The sequence below is a fragment of the Octopus bimaculoides genome, chromosome 6 (genome assembly GCF_001194135.2).
Source record: "Octopus bimaculoides isolate UCB-OBI-ISO-001 chromosome 6, ASM119413v2, whole genome shotgun sequence".
NCBI classification, from domain to species: domain Eukaryota; kingdom Metazoa; phylum Mollusca; class Cephalopoda; order Octopoda; family Octopodidae; genus Octopus; species Octopus bimaculoides.
In genome coordinates this window covers 51714868-51730358 of record NC_068986.1, presented here as the reverse complement: position 1 = coordinate 51730358, position 15491 = coordinate 51714868, and the positions used below count along the sequence as shown (strand labels likewise).

Below are 15491 nucleotides of genomic sequence, written 5' to 3'. Positions count from 1 at the left end.
TATATATATATACATACACACATATATTTATATATATATACATACACACACACACACACACACACGTTATTGTTGTTTTTTTAATTACTCGAAATGTTTAAGTATCTAAGTCTTGAGTTTTATTTATTCATTCCCTGGCAGTCTTAGACTATTTCCCTTAAGCCTTGCCCTGCAACAGCTGATAAAAACTCATGAAATATTTCACGTTGTTATCATGGTAAGGGCAGTCATTTACAACGAAATATTAGTTTTTCGTATTATAGGAAGCGTCGGGGATAAAAATATTTTTAGAAGTACTTCGGCAGTCCACTGGATGAAACAATCAACAGTAAAAAAAAATCTTAGAATGCAATTCAGTAAGAATGACTAAATATTTTCTTTCTCTCTTCTTCATGGGACTACACTTTTTGTTAATCAGACACAGAAGGAGTGCATCCTAGATCCTTTTTAGGATCCGGAGGCTTTGCAGAAAGGGGGATTTTTCGTGAAACAAAAAAACCTGGTCTGAATATTTGCAACAAAGCAAACTCTGCTTAAAGGCAGCCAAGAGCCAGGTGGGCGACAGAAGATAGTCTACATGAGATAGTTCTATTCTTCGGAGAACATTAACAGATGTTGTTAGAGTTTGTATAACGAAAGTGGACTACAGTTCTTCTCTCTGAGGTGCTGATTTTAATTTAGCATTAACATTTCTACTTGATCTCTATCTCTAGCTATCCTTTGCTTACAGAAAACTGAAAACGAAGGAAAATCCAACTGTTATTTATCGTGTGTGCATATAAAATGTACATGTATGTAAATAATAACACTCATTAATTAGCAGTGACGATCCTTTTTTTCGTGATTTTAAGTCAAGAAGCCTGACTGTTTTGTAGAATTGTCCCACCTGCTTCAGTTTTTTTATTGAACTGTCATTAAAATATTCTATTTGGAGTAGTTGGTGTACAAGATATTCCATAAACAAGGTAACATGTAGATATGTTTTGCATGTTTAAAACGTAAGAGTACCCTTTGTGCTATACACGTCTATCATGGATTATTCTATCATTTATTTAATGAAACATATACTGTTGGATTGGTAAAAAGAAAGTAGAAAGTGGCTTTCTGCTCCTTTTTCAATATTCAGTTACTTTTTGTTCTATTTGAAGTTAGGTAATATCGCCTCCCTCTCAATTATGAGCTATACAGTTACAAACTGATGAAGCTGATGCACACACGGTTTGAACATTTGGCATTTCCTTTACCTCGGGTAGAAAGTGACCTGCGGGAGGGAGAAAGGTGAACTCTATCCACTAAAGGCACGTCGCAGTCGCGGATTTAACCTGTCACCTGGTTTAACGCCCGCAACCAGCTTAGAATTGTCTTTAGCGGTGTCCACTCTGCCGCGAACATCCGGACCAGCTCTTATGGTTTGAGGAAAACTTCCTCCCGCTAGTCTCGGAGCTACTGAAAAATGTAATAGGCAACCAGGTAGTGTTAACTGGGCATCATATTAGGTCTACCACTCGTGCTTTTAGTGAAATTATCTTTTTTATTGCTGTATTGGGTTAGAGTGAAAACTATAATTATAGCTATTCTAACTTTTTATTTGAAATTTGTATTTCTAATCTTTATTCAATAAGCTTCTCAACAAAAACTTAAAAAATAGACCTCAATACCAGCAGAAACTACTTTTTCTTTCTCTTTTGTCTGTTGCACGCACCACAATGCACCTTCTACTAACTGGTCCTATGTCAGCCTAATCCAGCAAACCTAACTCATTCTATCCGTAATTATCCCATTTCTTTTTCAAAACATTATTCACTGTCTTTCCGTGTCTTTTTTTTTTTTTTTTTTTTTTTTTTGTAAACTGATCGGGCTTATTGGAAACAGATTAGGCTGTTATTTCTAGCATGGTCACATATTTATCACAACACATGTAGTAATAAATTATATTTTGTAGGAATTTTGGCAATGTTTCCTTGCCGGAATTTTATTTAATAAAAATTAAGGAAAAAATTTCCCGAGAACACCAGAAATCACTTTTATGTTGCCGTGTTGTGTATCAGTTGTCACACTACAAACCAATTACGTTGTTGTCGTTGATTAGCCCCTAACATTGTTCTGATCGAGCAGACCTAACAGAGTTCTAGACGTCACTATTCCATTTTATTTTTCCTCAAACGAAAATGAGATGTTTGCTTTAAGCTTTAAGTCGGTAGGATGTAACTCGAGGGGGATTTGGTTGTTATTTCTAACAGATCGAGCTCCCTGTGTCATGTTTCTGCTACTGAAGTTAATAGTTGTGTGAGATTGTCATAGCTGTTTGCATAACACCATCATCAGCTCCTCTGTGAGTTAGGTAATTTCATTTTTTTAAAAAGCTACACGATAGTAAAAATATATAAAAACATCTTATTTTGATCATTGCATGCATGGTTTGATGTTAATTTAAGAAGTAATTGTTAAAAATTTAAAGTTTGTTTTATTATTTGAATGATTGTCAGCTGGAAATAAGGCAATATTGACAACCACGTGATAAGAAAAGTAGTCCTCTGGTAGAAATATAGCTGCTAAAATCTTACTTCAAATCGCCCCACCCCCACCTTATCGTCTTAAAAATTGAAGAAAGGCACATTGATTTTTTTCCATTTTTAAAAATCTTTATAGACTCTCTGTCTGAAAATAAAATGGGTGATATCCATAACTGAAACGCCGTTGATCACGGTTATTCTAGATCAAAGTTGATCTGAAAGTGTAACAACAACGGCACATGTCTACAGTGTTGAAACGTCTCCTCAATTTAATGGGATAATTTCCCTTCTAACTTAAAGCCTGACCCATGATGATTAAAAATAGTCTTTCTGAAATCAGTGACACTTGTGGATAATGAGGGTTTTTTTAAAGTTTCTGTCATCGGACAAACTACATTTTGAAACCCCTATCGTGTTGTTGATCCCCAAGCTATTCATAGTCAAGCAGACTTATAATTAAAGGCAGTCTTATTTCAAACATAGTATATCTCGGATTGAATTTATACATTGTGTCTGTCTTGTTTCAGAGGATATAATATAAACTTGAGGAAGGTTTTACTACTATTTCTTGCAATCAAGTAGCCACTTAAAGGCCCACATTTCAGCTCTACGGTATGAATGTGATGGATTCCTTTCCAACTGGCAGGATTTTATCAGGAAATTTTCATCGTGCTTTTCCACTTGTGTTCCCCCCTTTTCCCATTCTTGTCAAAAATTTTGTCTAAAATTTTTAGACAAAGCAATGCAATTAGCATTTTTACATTCTAAGTAGTTTCTTGCATTTAGCAAATCTTTCATCAAAAGCATTCCAGCCACGACCATCCTGTTTTAAAGAGGTCCTTTGTACTACTAAGTACACTGTTTAATATGTCCGGTATTTCTTAAGATTGGTAGGGGTATGATTTTAGCTGCTATTTCTAGCTGTTCGAGTGACCATGCAGAGGCATCCTTGGTCGGTAGGGTAGTTGCACGAGTTGCTGGTGAATCGCTGTGTGAACCGTTGGGGAAGTTAGAATTTGCTTTCGAGTTTGTGTTGTAGACAGGAAAATAGTACTAAACAAGGAGAAATATCAAATCAGTCGTGCAAATGTAGTCATTGAGGTTGTTTCACTTTTCTTTCTTTCCTTCTTGCATCTCTAATGTATATATTTTTCTCTTGGATAGATGCATTACGTTATGTATTTTCACCCCCTACCTCCACTGCCCACAATTAATCAGATTATCAGATAATCAATATGGATGAGTTGAAACCGTTTATCAGTGAGCAACCTTGGTAAACCAGCCTGTCCACTGGAATGCTTGTGTTACAATAGTGATTATAAGCAGGAGTTGACTATGAAATATCAAAGGGCTTCAGCACCGTTCTGTGTATTTTATTTTCAACTACCTAAAGAATATCTTTGTTGAATAGCGGCCAAGTGAAGCAAGCAGTACAAGATTCTTGCAAAAACACACACACACACACATACACATAGAGAGGCGCGCGCGTGTGTGCGTGTACCTTGTAGCCGGGGTATGTACTTCACATGCATTTTAGTAATATTTCTATCCGGTTCATGTTTCCAGTACTATTTATGAACATGAATAGTATACTGTGCTATTTAAACAGATTTTGTTTCATAATAATCTACTTTATTAGATAAAATTCAGCATATTTCACCTCTCCCTTTCTCTCTCTCTCTCTCCCTCCCTCCCTCCTCCCTCACTCACTCCCTCCTCCCTCACTCACACAAACTACTGGACTGGAGCAATAGGGGTTTGAAGTGCTTTGTAGGTAAGATTCAAAATCACTCTGCACCAAATGTGGAATACAGCGTTGATTGACAAGCGAGTATTTCGTAGTGGAAGGACCAATACATTAATAAATAAATAATTCGAGGAAATCAGTATGGTTTATGCATCGGAGCCCTGAAGCGCGTGTATTACTTTGTCTCTATAGCGTATGAAGTTTAATTTTATTAAGCTCATGCTGTTGTTTTCATCATTTGTCAACATTTATCGTTTTGGGGAAAGTGTAGAGAAAGAAGGTTGAATAAGTGATACACGAGACTATCCTTGCTCATTAGCTTGTCTTGTTGGTAATTTTGTTTACCTTGATCCCAGTTAACTGCGGCGTAGGGGAATTCGGAAGGGATGGGGGTCAGCGCTGCTCCATATCCTGTCCCACCTTGAATGTGATAAAATAATCCTAAACATTAATTATAATTAATATACGACAAACGATATAAATCGATTGTTGTTTTGTCTCTCCCCCTCCTCACCTTATCTACAAGTATTGGTCTTGAAACTCTCCTCTTTCTCTCCCCCTATCTCTTTCTGTCTCCATCCTTCCCCCTTCCTCTCTCTCTCTCTCTAATTAGGACCAAAGCGCCAGTGTTTAGATTATGTAAAAAGATTTGGGGTATGTGTTGCTTGCAATCAGAGATTATTTGATATTATTGATATTTTTGTGAATAAGTTTACTCAGCTACGTATTTTTTTTCTTCTCTAATATAATTTACTCTCTCTCACACACGTGCATAAATATGTATATCGTGTGCGTGTGTGTGTGTGTGCAAGTATATTTGTATAACACAGCACTTTCATTCAGTAAGTTCTCTCAATATTTGTGGATCTTATTCTTTTTGTTTTGTCATTTTATCACAGAATAATAAACGTATATTTACTTCTTTAGAATTTGGGGGTTTCTGAAATTGATGACCGTAGGTTGCCTCAGGGCACGGTATGCACAATTTTTGCTAACCCTGACATGTCAAAGGTAAACGCCTCTAGTTTTTATTGGCTGCGTACAACTTCATAGTTGGTTTATTTAAACAATAATAATAATGATATGGGGCTAACATAGTGTGGGAAAAGCTACAAATTTTAGAAGAGAACACAGTTGATTAAATTGACTCCAGTGCTTGACAACTATTCTTTAAGATAATGAAGAATTTAGTTAAATAACTTTGTCATTATTAAGCTTATATTTGGAATATAAATGAGAAAAATTTTTAGGAAAAGTTTTAATTTAGATCACTAATTTAGATTGGAAGATTGTGTCACAGAACCCCCAAGCGGGTCGGTAACAAAAGGGTTAAATCATTTTACATTTTTTTTTTTTTGTTACTCTCTGGGTTAGTAAACAGAGACAGTGTCCATGGCTTTCAGAATCTTTCCAAGACTGGTGAAATTGATGCTATTAATCTTCCAACAGCTGCAGAAAAGACACGAGCAAGGGAAAGAGTTCCGCATTCTAGAGCAGTGGTTTTCAAACTGTGGTCCGCGGACCACAGGGGTCCGCAAGGACAAGACAGGGGTTCCGTGAACAGCAAATACTTTTTATGGGCAATTTGATTTTATATATGGTTTTTAATCGAAATCTTTTAATTGACAATAAACTTATTTGTTAAATACTGTTAAATAAATAAATGTAAAAATATATGTTATTTTAAGCAAATATTTATGTATAAATTTCATAAGCGTTTATAAGGGGGTCCCTAAGGTAAAGCCTGCAATATAAAGGGGTCCGCAAGTCAAAAAGTTTGAAAACCCCTGTTCTAAAGTATAATGGCATATGCAGGGCATAAGATTGCCAACCATGCCCCATGCTCATCACTACACACTGAAGGAAGAGAAACAAAGGAGATTGATTGCCTGAATGGAGTTGACAGAAAGACCAGTCAATTTTGAGAAGCAGAGGTCATTACAGTTGTAGTAGAGAAGGTAGAAAGAGGACACAGCACATATGTGGGTCAGAAGCTGGAATGTGTCTGTGATGACCTTATGTTAAGGTAGTTGAATAGTCTGGAACAGGGGTTCTCAACTGGGGTCTATGGCCCTTGGGGATCCATATAAAAATTTTCTTGTTAAAATTTATGTGCAATAAATTGCTTATATTTCTACAAAATACTTATACTTCTAAAAAATATCTTCATTTTTATAATATAATTCTTAATAACGTAAAAATACAGTAAGAGTTTGTTTTATACACATCAAATGGCTATGGAAGTCCAGTAGAGTAAAATAAAAATTGAAGTGGTTCATAGGCAAGAAATGGTTGAGAATCACTTGTGTAGAATATCTGTGTAGCAGCCACAGCACCATCCCAGAAGTAGAATCAATTCTTGATAGTGAGCCTCACTTGAGATTTATAGAGTGTTAGCAAATATCAGTGACTGAAGTATTTTATTGTCCTGGTCCTGAAAAGAAGGGCCAACTTTTAATAATGATAATTTCTAACTTTGGCTGCTGCAAAACTATAACATTTGGGGGAAAGAGGTATAGTTGACTGAACTGGATCCCATATTCAATGGCTGTCTCCTTTATTGTTCCTAGAAATATCATCATCATCGTTTTTATATCCATTTATCCATGCCTGCATGGTCAGATGAAGTTTTTGAGACAAATTTTCTATGGCTAGATGCTCTTCCTGTCACTAACCCTTGCCTGTTTCCAAGCAAGTTAATATTTCCTCATGGCTAGATATGTCTTAGCACAACTTTAGAAATGAATTACTCTACCTCTTTGACAGTGACACTCATTTCACCTATCATATGAAGGAGATACAAACATACAGTTACATATACATGTGTGAGTGTTTATATCCTTTTATTTGTTTCAGTCATTTGACTGCAGCCATGCTGGAGCACCATCTTTAGTCGAACAAATCAACCCCAGGACTTATTCTTTGTAAGCCTAGTACTTATTCTATTGGCCTCTTTTGCCGAACAATTAAGTTATGAGGATGTAAACACACCAACATCAGTTGTCAAGCGATGGTGGGGGACAAACAGAGACACAAATACACACACACACACACACACACACACACTCACACACACACACACACACACACACATATGGGCTTCTTTCAGTTTCTGTCTACCAAATCTCACAAGGCTTTGGTCGGCCTGAGGCTATAGTAGAAGACACTTGTCCAAGGTGCTACACAGTGGGACTGAACCTGGAACCGTGTGGTTGGTAAGCAAGCTACTCCTGTGCCTATATATATGTATATTGAAGGTGCATGTCTTAGTGGTTAAATGTATTCGGCTTATGAACATTAGGTCGTGAATTTGATTCCCAGCAGTGCATTGTAGCCTTAAGCAAAACACTATTTCTCATTGCTCCAGTCCAATCAGCTGGCAAAAGTGAGTTGTACCTGTAATTCAAAGGGCCTGCCTTGTCACCTTGTCTGTCATGCTGAATCTCCCTGGGAACTATGTTAAGGGTACATGTCTGTGAGGTGCTCAGCCACTTGCACGTTAATTTCATGAGTCAGCTGTTCTGTTGATTGGATAAACTGGAACCCTCACTGCTGTAACTGACAGAGTGCCAGTTATATATACATATGCACACATACATGACACGTTTCTTTCAATTTCTGCCTACCAAATACACGCGTAAAACTTTGGTCAGGCCAGTATAGTAGGAGGTACTTACTCAAGGTTCCATGCTGTAGGACTGAATTTAGAACCTTATGGCTGGGAAACAAACTCCTTAACTACAAAGATTCTATAAAGAACAAATTACATCCATGAATTCAGGAAATAAATTCAAGGGTGTAATGAAATATTGCAAGGTATATATTACTGGTTGCTCTACTGATTCTACCATCTGTTGCATCCTTTCCTTCTTCTCCATCTCCTTGTGAATAATTAGTTTCCTTATATAGGCATGAATATCATTACCCTTTTCTTCAACCAGAGGCATAGCAAAATTAATGAAATTGCCCCTTAGATAGTAATCAGAAATAGGTCATAGGAGTAAGTTTACTGTGTAGGGGAATCTTACACCAATTACACATTAATATACTTGTTTTTCTGCACACAAGATGATAATTGGATTATACAGATAATGATAGTAATAATTTACAGCATCAAAGAATAATTATAACAACAACAACAGTAATAATGATGATAGTAATAATACTTTCTGTTATAAGCACAAGGCCTGAAATTTGTGGGGAGTGGGATAGCCAATCACATCAACCCCAGTACTTGGCTGGTATTTAATTTATCGACCCCAAAAGGATGAAAGGCAAAGTCAACCTCGGCAGAATTTGAACTCAGAATGCAAAGACATGAAATGCTTTTACGCATTTTGTCCAGTGTACTAACAATTCTGTCAACTTGCCACCCTATGATGATGACGATGATGATGATATAATAATGATAATAATAATACAGTACTGATTTAATTAAAATATCCTTTAGATCTCATTCAACTGCCTTAAGTAACAGAAAGATGCATTAGGAAATATAGTCCTAAAAATATAAGTATTTGAGGCAATCCCTAAAAATCTAGAGGTTGTGACAGTTAAAATGTTTATTCCAGAAGCTTAGGATAAACAGCAACCACAGCAACATGCTAAACGAGGGTTGTATCTCACTCACTTCAGTTGTTGTTTAGCCCTCGGTCAGTACTGACCAGGTGCAACTATGAACAAATACATTTCAATCATGGGCTGCAAGAGTTGTTAGTATGCCAGCATTTCATTCAGCTTTATGTTCTGACTTCAAATCATAATAAGATTGTCTTTGCCTTTCATTTTTTGGCAGGGTTGATAAAATAAGTATCATTTGGATACTGGGAGTTAACATAGGAGTGGCTATATGGTAAGTAGCTTGCTTACCAGCCACATGGTTCTGGGTTCAGTCCCACTGCGTGGCACCTTGGGCAAGTGTCTTCTACTATAGCCTCGGGCCGACCAAAGCCTTGTGAGTGGATTTGGTAGACGGAAACTGAAAGAAGCCCGTCATATATATATATATATATATATATATATATATATATATATATATATATACATACATATATATATGTATATGTGTGTGTGTGTGTATGTATGTTTGTGTGTCTGTGTTTGTCCCCCCAACATCGCTTGACAACCGATGCTGGTGTGTTTATGTCCCCGTATCTTAGCAGTTCGACAAAAGAGACCGATAGAATAAGTACTAGGCTTACAAAGAATAAGTCCTGGGGCCGATTTGCTTGACTAAAGGCGGTGCTCCAGCATGGCTGCAGTCAAATGACTGAAACAAGTAAAAGAGTAAAAGAGTATAATCAACTTCTCAACCACTCAAAATTGCTGGCCTTGTGCCAAGATAAAAAGAAAATATTATTGTTCATGTTGGTATCATTATTTACATGTCAAACTGTCCTTTGAGGATAATTTGGCTGCAATTTCTATTGGGTCAACAACTTTCTTTTATCTTTTTCAGTCATTGAACTGTGTGTGTCTATGCTGGGACACTGCCTTGAAGTGTTTAATCAAATAAACTGATCCCAGTACATATTCTTTTAAGTCTAGCACTTATTGTATCTTGCTCTGTTGCTAAACTGCTAAGTACCAGTGACATAAACAAATCAGCAACAGTTGTCAAGCTGTGGGGAGGGACAAACACACACAAACATACATTCATTATCAGATATATATATATATGGTCTTCCTCACAGTTTCCATCTACCAAATTCATTCAAAAGACATTAGTCAGCTATAGCTTGGTGGGACTTTAACCTGAAACTACGTGGTTGCAAACTGCCCTACTTAACTAGACAACCATATCTGCACCTATGTAGAGGTTTCTCTTTTAGCATATATATATATATATATATATATATATACACACACACACACATACATACATACATACAGGCAGGCGTGGCTGTGTGATAAGAAGCTTGCTTCCTTACCACATGGTTCTTGGTTCAGTCCCACTGCATGGCACCTTGGGCAAATAACTTCCACTATAACCTCAGGCTGACCAAAGCCTTGAGTCGGTTTTGTAGATGGAAACTGAAAGAAGCCTCTCGTATATATGTGTAAGTATATGTCTTTGCGTTTTCCACCTATACTCTTTGACAACTGGTACTGGTGTGTTTACATCCCTGTAACCTAACGGTTTGGCAAAAGACACTGATAGAATAAGTACCAGGCTTTAAAATTATAAATACTAGGGTTGATGCATTCGACTAAAAGTTCTTCAAGTAAAAGATAAAAGGAAGATATATATATTGTAGAAGAGGGGGAGGTACTGTGTTTCTCTTACTTTTATGAATGGCTAACTGCAGTAGAATGTGTAGCTGTCTCTAAATAATATTGCACTGATATTTTTATGAATGGGAATACAGAATTATTGGCGAATTGATAGAAGAAATGGTGATGTACCATAGAATGGAAATTCACAAGTGCAAGAAATCTCTTCTTCTCTGTATGTATGTATGTATATGTGTGTGTGTGTGTGTGAGAGAGAGAGAGAGCGAGAGAAAGAGAGCAGATATATAATTACACACTAATACTCACAGGCACACTCATACAAACTCAAATATCTGCCTACACATGCATTTAAGCATTGTTACTAGTCATTTGATTTCACATGTAGATGTGTGTGTGTGTGTCATCATCATCGTCATTTAACATGTGTTTTCCATGCTCCCATAGTTTGAACAGTTGAACAGAAGCTAGTAAGGCCTGAAGCCGTACCAAGCTCCATTGTCTGTTTTGGCATGGTTTCAACAGCTTGGATGCCCTTCCTAACACCAACCACTTTACAGAGTGTACTGGGGGCTTTTTACATGGCACCAGCACCAGTGCTTTCTATGTGGCTACCATCGCCAACAGAATCACCAAGTACATTGCAAGACAAAGACAGCAAAACCCCCCCTCAGCTTTGAGTTGTGTTGAGTGGGGGTTACTTTGTACCACTTGAGAGATTAAAAGTATAGAAGAACAGATAGATGTCTTGCTGTAGATACATGGATACTCTAGTTAGAAAGGAAAGAAGAGGATATATATATATGTGTGTGTGTATATATATATATATATATATATATATATATATATATATATATATATATATATATATATATATACTATGTTTATGAATTTGTGTTGCAAGATTCTTGATGTGAAACCATGTGTTGAAATAGATATTGTTATATTTTGGGATGGTCGTTATATATATATATGTATGAACCCACAAGAGTAAAAAAGAGAGACAGAGACAGGCAGAAACAAGGAAAATACCCCCTTGTATTTGAATACTATGCAAATATTCTTTTAAAAAACTTTTCATTTAACTTTTCCAAAATTTAATTGTTTTCCATACTTAGAGTTGAAAGATTCTCAATGACTGAAACTGGTACTAAAATGTTTTTTATGATAAAATTATATTAGCATTTTTCTACTTTGACTTATTTTCCTTAGAAGGATTTTTGCACTATATATCACGTGAATTGTATACTTATAGACACATACATGTGTTGACTTTTACTTTTTTCTTTTTTAATTCACTATTCTAATTCAGTTTCTGATATATGCAGGTAAATTATTTCTCTTTTTTTTCTTGTGAACCTAATTAATAGTCAGTCACTACTCTGATTGAGCAAGCCTAAAATCGTCGTTCGTTTCCCATATTCTGCAAGAATATATCTGGTCATGGGGAAAATATTACCTTGCTTGGAAACAGGTGAAAGTTGGTGACGGGAAAGGCATCCAGCCATAGAAAATCTACTTCAATAAACTCCATCTGACCCATGGAAACATGGAAAATTGGATGTTAAAATGTTTATGATGATCAAGGAGTAGCTTACCTTATGATCATCCTTCTTTATCTAAGATAGTATGGAATGGTTTGAGTAAGATTTGGCTGCTATTTCTAGCAATCTGAGAGACAACATAGAACAGAAGTAGTTTAATACTCTAGGTCTAAACTGTAATTTAATATAACATGTACATCCTCCCCACTGGCCTTATGCACTTGGAATTTTTCCCTTGATACTAAAATAAAAGGTTTAGAAGTTCCCTTGTTGGTTTGTCTGGTTGATAAGTTAAACTAATTGTGTAACAAGCTATGTAAGCAGACAAATAGTCAAGCTTCATCATTGAGATTCTAGTTGATTTTAACTGTGATTGTCAGAAGCGTGTCTGTCTTCAGATTTGTGCTACTGGAATTTCCAGTACCCAGTTTTCTATTTCTTCTTTCTAACTATATCTGTCACACACTAGCAGGTAAGTGTAGTAGTCATTTATGGTAGTAGACTTTTGAAATCCCTTCACTGCTGTCGAAAATATGATGATAGCTGCATGTATGTGTGAGAGAGAGACATTTTTTCAGCTGTCTTAAGCTGAAATGTGCTGAGTGATGGTTTTTCCTGAGATTTGCTGTGTTACTTAAATTATATATAATAATAGTAATGATAATGTTTCCTTATATAGGCATAGGTAAGAAATTTGGGTCTGAGTGCAGTCAAGTATGTCAGCCTTAGTTTTTTTTCTCTTTTATTTTTATCAATCCCAGAAGGATAAAATGCAAACCTGAGCTCAGCAGGTTTTGAACTCCACAGGCGTTTTGTCTAATAATAATGATTCCCAACTTGGGCACAAAGCAACACAATTTATGAAAGCAGTGCAGAGTTAACTCATCCCCCATTATGATTAAGAGATATAGTTAGTGATGCTAAAAAACAGAAAAGCAGAATGCATGGTGCTGGACTCTTATCTCACATTTGTATTACTATTTGTAATCATCTTCCACTCTGTACCACCTCCATAATGAATTGTGGTTCTCATGGTCTGACGATTAGCCCTGATCATCACCCAGACACGAATTACTGAGCTGAAATTTAAACCCGACCATGAAATACTGGAACAAAAACCATAAAGCGGCTCATCTGATTCACTAAGACTTAAGCCATTCCGTCATCCTGGCCTGGTACTTACTCTGTTTTGTCCCTAAAGGACAAACAGTGAAGTTGACTCCAACAGCATCTGAAAGCAGAGAGCGGGAATAAATACTGCAAGTGCTCTAATGATTTTAACAATTTATTGCCCTTATACAAGAAATGACCAGTCTGTGGGCTAGTGACTGGAACAGGTCTGTGAATGAGTTAATCGGTTGGATGATACTTTATTGGCTGCAGTCTAGGAGAGTGGTTCTCAACCATTTTTAGAGATGAAAAGATGAGTTCCTTTTTTGACATATAGTATAAACTGAAGTATTAAGTTTAACATATGTCTTCTGCTGGAGTTTGATTGATGATGGAAATAGAGAGGTGTAATGTTTTTAAACTCTATATCTTTAAAGATAAAACTTTTTCTTTCGTATATTTGCACTGATGCATTCTCATCTGTAGGCACAGCATGTTTTTTTGAACAGACCTTTACATTCCAAGTTCAAGTTCCACCTAGGTCAATTTTACCTCTTCTTCCTTTCAAGATCAATAAAATAAAGAACCAGTTAAAAACTGGGGTTGCTATAATTGACTCTACATATCCCATCAAATTTGTGACCTTGTGCAGGTATGGTTGTGTGGTTCACAATCTTGCTTCACAGCCATGCAGTATCAGGTTCAATCTCATTGTGTGGTACTTTGGGCAGATGTCTCCTACTATAGCTCTGGCTGACCAATGCCTTGTGAGTGGAATTTTTTGTATGTGTTTATAGATAGATCAATTGCAGGATTCATTAGAATCTAGGTATCTTAATCTGTAGGACACCAGGACTTGTTGGGTACTTAGTTTTGAGCCTATAGTATGTTGAAGCTTTTGTTTTCATTTGTTGGTACTACACTGTGTGCACACACACACACACACACATTTTTATATATAAATATACGCATAGACAGATACATAAACACATAAGTACTCAATCTGGTGTAAATTACACATCCAATCCAGAGATGGTTCCAAGCATAGTGTATGTATAAATGAAGAACATAAATGGGGTTCAAAATTCACAGCAGCTGTTTTAGTGGCAGTTTATTGGTGCATTTTTAGATTACAACATGGCAAAACCTACCATCGTCAGGCAAATTTTAAACATATGAACAAGTAAAGTAGAAATAGATAACTAGTTTACCAACTACCATATATATATATATATATATACTCAAGCCAAACATGAACAAGCAAGAAAAAACAACAACGTGAGGACGTGGAATAAGTACAGTGTTATTGGATGCTCAGGAAAGGGAAGAGAAGAAAGAGGGTTTCATGTTTCGAGCGGAGCTCTTCATCAGAAATATAGAAAAAGTCCAAAGAAGGGAAGACGGAGAAAGAAAATTGCCAATGATACACACGCGGTCACATATTGCAAAAAAAAAACAACACATGCATATACATACATATATATATATATATATATATATATATATATACCCCACACACACACACATGCATACATGTGAGTGTTGCTATATGGGTTTGCATTAACAGTGCTTGCACAGTAATGATGTTTGCTTGAGTCCTACATGAACAGTACATGTCTTGTAGCTTAGCAGTTCAACATGTGAAGCAGGACGTACCTTACTTGAAAACATGAGTTGTCATTAGGAAGAACATTTGGTTATAGAAAACTGCTTCAAGAAGTCTTATTTGGCCCATACCTGTATGAAAAAAAAATCCCCAAAACTGGACATAAAATAATGTTGTTGATAATGTGGCTCTGTAAAAATCTCTATTTACATTTCTGTAAAAATATATATTAACATTATTTCAATCAGTTTCATCTGACTTGTCACAAGATGTCTCTTCCCTAAAGGTGCACATAGGAATGCACAAGATTCGTACCAGGAACTGTTATTTCTCAATTACTAGTAAATAATATTCTTATCTTCCAGGCCACTGATGTATTTTCATCTCTAAAAATAATGTTAATAGTTCAAAAATGATAATCTTCTGCATATTGCATGTCTATGATATAGAAAGAAGCACGCACATGCAGAGACGCTTGTCTAAATATTTACACATGTGCACAGATACATGCAGCTGTACTTAGAAATTCCTTTCTTTCATTCAGTATCACTGCAAATGAGAGATAAGATTTTTATCTCTAGTCAAATCATTGTAGCTGCTGCTTGGGAAGTGTATTGTTTTATACTTTTAGCATTCATGTTTTAACTTGAATGAATTAATATATATATATTTTACCAATAATAGCATAATACACACAAGTGCACACATTATATCCATAAATATATATATATATATATATA

General features: G+C 36.0%; 1 protein-coding gene across 4 annotated transcripts in view; it reads left to right on the top strand.

Annotated features, from left to right (window-relative positions):
- The window catches only part of LOC106882176 (sodium/calcium exchanger 3), a 318219-nt gene that overhangs the window by 4997 nt on the left and 297731 nt on the right, over nt 1-15491 (top strand). The window lies entirely within an intron of this gene.